Source organism: Chiloscyllium plagiosum, chromosome 20 (assembly GCF_004010195.1).
Source record: "Chiloscyllium plagiosum isolate BGI_BamShark_2017 chromosome 20, ASM401019v2, whole genome shotgun sequence".
In the NCBI taxonomy this organism is placed as follows: domain Eukaryota; kingdom Metazoa; phylum Chordata; class Chondrichthyes; order Orectolobiformes; family Hemiscylliidae; genus Chiloscyllium; species Chiloscyllium plagiosum.
Genome location: NC_057729.1, coordinates 37,057,926 through 37,063,977, shown reverse-complemented (window position 1 = coordinate 37,063,977; position 6,052 = coordinate 37,057,926). Strand labels below are relative to the sequence as shown.

Genomic DNA, 6,052 nt, shown 5'->3' with positions numbered 1-6,052 from the left:
TGTGTGCAGGTGTGAGACACAGTGAAAGACACAAAGTGCACCAATCTTTTATTCAATTTCCACCACCAGGAAGATAGGAAAACACCCGGGTGGCTAAGAAGATTTGGCTCAACAGATATCCGGAGTGAAGTACTCCTTTCTTGATTTGAAATGGAGAAAGTTGACGTCAGTGAGCCTGACGTGATTCGAACACGCAACCTTCTGATCTGGAGTCAGACGCGCTACCGTTGCACCACAAGAAGTTAACGTCAGTGAGCCTGACGGGATTCGAACACGCAACCTTCTGATCTGGAGTTAGACGCGCTACCGTTGCACCACAAGCGCACGGATCACCAATCTCCTGTTTATATTGGTCAGCCAGGACATCCTGATAGGCCCAGGTTAACAACTTCAATCAAGGATCTGATAGTCAACAAGATCCAGCTGGTTCCAATCCCTACAATCCTGTACAAAAATAGAAAATGTTTCAATCACACAATAGAAAAATCAGAGCCAGAAAGAGAAAGGTGAGACAATAATACATACACATGTTGTATATTTAATATGGTACAATTGCAATAAATCATCTCACCACTGTCTGCTGACAAATTTGTTTGAAGTAGAGCTTCGAGAAAGCTTTAGAGAAGCCTCTGTGCAACCTCGTTTCACCTCCAAATGAACTCCTTGTAACCAAGACTCGTTGCTGGAATACACCTCTCTCATATATAGGAATAAACCGGAGATGGGAATGTTCTCTCCTCCAACTGCTTTTAACCACAACAGCAGAGCTCCTTTAATGTTGGGGTTTACTGCCACTCCAATTCTCTTTCTTGCTGGTGAGAATGCTTGCTTGTCAAACTGTTCCAAAATGTTTGCTTGTTGTTTGGAGACAAACTAGATAAACTAGTTGTGGTACAAAGCAAACACACTGTTTACAACACTGTATCAACTTCACTTTGTCTCCAAAAGGACAGCACTTTTAAATTTCTCACTGGTTCAGCTGTACTTGCAAGGTTTCACAGTGAAATCTTGATGTCCAATGATGGCTTGCCCATAATTTTGTGCTGTAATGTAGCTTAACTCCAAACATTCATCCTTCGGTTGGATTTCGTACTCTGCCACTGGGGCTGGATGACAAATTCGACATAGAGCTTCAATATAACTAATTGTTGACTCATTGTGATTTCAAGCATCCCAACGTGTTTTGGGGGGAACATTTACTTCGGTATTTTACTGTTTTCAAAGTCTGATGTTGTGCATGTTTTTGATGTACTTAGCTTTTATTTAAGATTTACAGCCGCCAGCCACTTGGTTTCACCTGAGATATGAGCACCCAGTGAAGGACAATCCCCTAAGGATTTTTTTGCCCAATCTTTCTTTGCCTATTCCTGCCCAAATTGTTGGGAAAGCTGATGAAAAATGTGATTCAAGATCCCAGACAATTGCAATTTACAATTGTGGTTTTACATGCAGCGATGCACAGTTTGTGTTAGTCCCATTCTTTTCCCTGGCATTGAGATGCTGAGTTAATCATGTTTAGCAGGAATATTGGAGACGGGTAAGGTATTTGTTGGGAGGGGTTTTGAAGAGCATTCTAATGCCTCTGAGTCCCACAAACATTTCCTAACCAGCTGACACGTTTCCAGGGGTGTGCTGATGATTGGAATACTCTACACAGAAGTCAGATAAGGTTTCCATGGAGCCTAAACGAGCCAATTGCAGCAGAGAGCCTCTTTGACAACCATAGGTCACCGGTTAAATCAAATCCTGAAAATTGTATAGCCTTGCCAATTCCAATTGCTGCATATGCTTCACAAATATTATACCTGTATTCAGTGTCATCTTTCTCTTTTCATGGAGATTTGCTATGTCCTGAACCCACAGTGTCTTAGTTGCAATTATATATCAAACATGCCAGCTAAGTCCCAGAAGATTTTTGGATTTTCATATGCCTTGTATTGCATCCAAAAAATCAAGTTGGCAAAGCATTGATTTGAAATGTAACTGGTTAAAATGGAAGTCATACAGTTTGTTGAGAAAGCTGGCAGTTAGATTAGCAGTATATTATAGCAGCTTTCAGGTATTTTGATGACCCCTTGCCCCTGTTCTGCAAAACTACATGAAAATCAACTACAACAAAGAGAAGTAATAACATAGTTGAGGCAGCTTTCAAAATGTGCACAATACCTTCCCCATTATCTCTGAAAATTGTCACTATTGAGTTAAGCTGCTTGCCTATGTGAAGCAATCATTTTTTTTGGAAAGATTTGGTAAGTATTTGAGCATTTGCAAAGCAGAATCTATCATTTACCCTTAAACTGAATGCCACAGCGTGTAAAATTAAATAAAAGTACATTCTACATTACAAGAAATTGGGATTTTTGTCTTATACAATTAAATTCTACTTCATGTTGCTACATAATCAAAATATAAAAGAGGTACATCACCTGAACAGTGTTATTTTAAATGGCATCACGTGACAAGAAAGGATAAGATGTTTTGTACAAAGCTGAACTATTTTCAAATGCTCTTGGCTTTGGAAAAGCGTGGAGCAATCAGGGAGCAAACTGCCAGTATGTAATTTTAATCACTTAATTTGGACAATGCGGTTGGAAAATAACCAAGCAGGTGTAACAGTGATGCATTTGTAACAATAATTAAACAATTAGAGACTTTGCTTAATACTGTTGCTAGTAAAGTGCAGTGTGCAAAAATCACCGTGTCAGCTTATAATTATATATTCTTTGAGTAGCTTTCAAATGCAAAGGATGGATGTTACAGGATTATAGATTCTTAAGAAAAAAAAAATGGCGTGGGATTTGCAAATTAACTGAACTCCGGTTTTCTTTTTTTTCGTTTTCTTCCTTTGTTCCAGTTTCTTTTCTCCAGCCAAAGATTATAAAATGAGATTCAGTTATAAATTATGTTTGCTATTTTTTTCTATGTTTAATAATTTAAGCCAGTAGTTTGCCTCCAAATTAACTCCGTTTGCATGAAGACTGCTTGAAAATCTGACTTAAAACATCGTTACTTTGGGAAGTTATTAAAATCAACTGAAATTTTCACAAAAGCGAAATGCTGTGAATGCTGGAAATCTCAGGTAAAAACAGAAATTGTAGGAAATGCTCAGCAGGGCAGGCTATTATAGAGAGGAACACAGTTATTGTTTAGGGTTGATCTTTGATCTGAACTGCAAGATGTGCCGTTGGCTAAATGTAGTAAGCTTAGGATACGAATGGGATAGAGATTTCAAATTACAAGTGATTAGAAGATAAGGTCCAGGCTTCCAGGACTGCTTGTGTTCTTTAACGGGATCGTAGGAAGGTGAGAAGCTGTTGCCCATCCATAATTACTTTTGAACTCAGTGGCTTGCTAAGCCATTTCAGAGGGCAGGTAAATGCCAGCTGCGTTGTTATGGGTCTTCATCACATGTCGGTCAAACCTTGGTAAGGATATCAAATTTCCTTCCGTAAAGGATATTACTGAACCAGATGCATTTTTAGAAGAATCGGAGAGCTTCCTGGTCACCATAATTGACACTAGCTTAATACTCCAGATTTCATTAATTGAAATTAAACTGCATGAGCCATAGTGATGTTACATTAATCAGTGGTATCTGCACTAGTCACCCAATCTGTGTTCAGCCTCTCTATTGTTACACATTGTGAATAAAAAAATCAATATTCTAAATTGAAAGCAAATTGAATTGATGTGCAGAATTTAATCAGCCCCATCCTGCTCTCTCCACCCACTCTGGAGGTGGGGATGGGGTCTATGATTGGATGGGAGGGTGCAGCATAGAGTTTCTGTCACCTCCTGCTTTCCCTCCCTGGTTAAGTCCAGAGCATCAGTGCTCATCAGGGCTCTGCCACCCTGTGGTCAGTAGATGCCTTTGAATAGTCACTTAAAGACTTTGTCATTCTTCCATTGGTCAAAGCAATTATCTCTGGGGAGACTGCTCAGCAGACCCTCCCAGATTTCCTTGAGGCATGGACTTAATTAAGGGATCATGCAGTGAGGGTCCACACAGAAAGCCACCTCCTTACCATGCTGTAAGCCCTCTGCCCACCCATTTCCCAGTTGTCTTTCCGCTCCACATTTCACCTGCTTACCTTTCTCCAGAAGATCTTCAGAATGACCACTTCTGATTTAGGTGGGATTTCAGTCCCAGATTAAGAAATAAAGCTTTTACTGAAAGGAGTATTTGGGGTCTCTCAACAATGAGATGGAAAGAGGTGAAGGGGTGGATGTTATATCACTTGGACTTGCAACAGAAGGCTATAGAATTTTGGGAGTAATTGAAGAGTGCCCAATGGTGTCATACAGGCATGTTCCACTTGTAATGATGTAAGTGGAAAGAAATGGTTGTTTGATGGAGGCATTGTGCCAGGGATGGAAATGGCTGAGAATGATCGACTAAATGTGGAGCCTGGTATAGGAGAAAACAAGGTCCCATAATTCCGAATAAAATGTGTACAAACAAGGGCCTCATCAACATTAGGGAGGAGGACCCTGAGTTGAGGAGAATGGAAGACATAGGGAATTTTTGTCAATGTTTGCGTGTTGAAAGTGCATTTCCCTGATAGGGCAACCACTATGTGAGAATTACATGAGGTTATTCAATGATGAATAGTCTTAGTTGCAAACTATTATCTGATACCACACAGTTTCAATTGAAGACTAGAATGTCAAAAGTAGTTTGGACTGGCTCAGAAAGGCCCCAGGCTCACCTGGCAGTTTTCACTTCTTCAGCATTGAAATTTGTGCTGCTTGCTTCATCAGCAGCAGTCCTCAAGTAGGTTCTAGAAGGGAAAATGGAGCAGGCACTTAGGAGAGAGACCACAATCACTGGGAGTATATAGACAGTGGAAGCACTTCTGATCCTGGCACTCAAAAGGTTACGTCGGAAGGAAACAAAAAGTACTGGGGCCACTGAAAACCTTGGCGACTGCCTTGCTTATTGGTAACTTATTTTGTCATGGAATCCTTCAAGTTATGTTGGTCTACAGATTAACATATTGAAGAGGTCTTCCTTCTGTTTAGGAGTCTCTCAGTGATTGGATAGGACAGCTTGAGGATTGTACCCAGTATCTTTCTAGGTTGTTGTCATGATTGGTATCTCATTTAGCCATTGGGAAATGTTGTCTATCTGTGGAGTCTTATCTATACAATACATTTGTTGCTCATGTTACAAAATATCCCATGGTTAACAGCTAAATCTCTGTTGGCACATGATATGTTAGCTCCAAATTAAGTAGCATCTGCTGTTCTCCAAAAATTGAAAATCCAAAATAAGTCAATGTAAATTTCACAATATCTTTGCTCTGAGCATTACAATATAAATAGCTTTTACTTTTGAGAACACAATTTCAATTCAGACTTAGTTTGGTGGAATCAAAATCTCTCAAGCCACTTTTCAGAATCCAATGTGCACAAATGTAGATATCTTTAATTTAGTTTCTTGTGTAAATTGGGCATAAAAGAGCACAAATTAAACAACGTTGTCACTCTCATTCAGAGATGCCACAGAAATGAGCCGTACGGGAATTCATAAAAAAATGTATTAAACCGAAAGGCTTCTCTGATATTATGGCTGAAACATATTGAGGGAGCTTCACTTCTGTAACACCGTACTTTAGCTGGAATAGCTTGATACTAACAATGGTGGTTAAAATGTATTTAATATATTGGTAGCATTTTCTGACTGAGAAAATGAGATCAAAGATCAATGCAAAGAATACATATAAAGATGAGGTAAATCAAAAATCATTATGTGATTTCAAGCTTGACAGTAATGGGTAGAGGCTTCATCTGGAGGCTGTAAATTCTATAGCCTTCTGATGTTACCAGTATGGTGACGAAATGTCTGAAAACGAACCTTACAGCTCAGCGAGCAAACCTACATCCAGTTATGGATAGAGTATTCACTTTGGACATAATTAGGAATTGGACTGCAAATTGCACTAGTTTTGTGAAATAAATTTTCCATTCAAATTCCTACTTGACCGCATTGACCTATCAATGAAGGTAAAGTCTTCCTTGAACCAACATAATCAGGCAGTGTTTCAGAATG

The 6,052-nt window shown here is 39.3% G+C and overlaps 1 protein-coding gene across 6 annotated transcripts in view; it reads left to right on the top strand.

The window, feature by feature from the left end:
- The window catches only part of LOC122560178 (receptor-type tyrosine-protein phosphatase T-like), a 1,397,629-nt gene that overhangs the window by 1,064,879 nt on the left and 326,698 nt on the right, over positions 1 to 6,052 (top strand). The gene's annotated exons all lie outside the window — the stretch shown is intronic.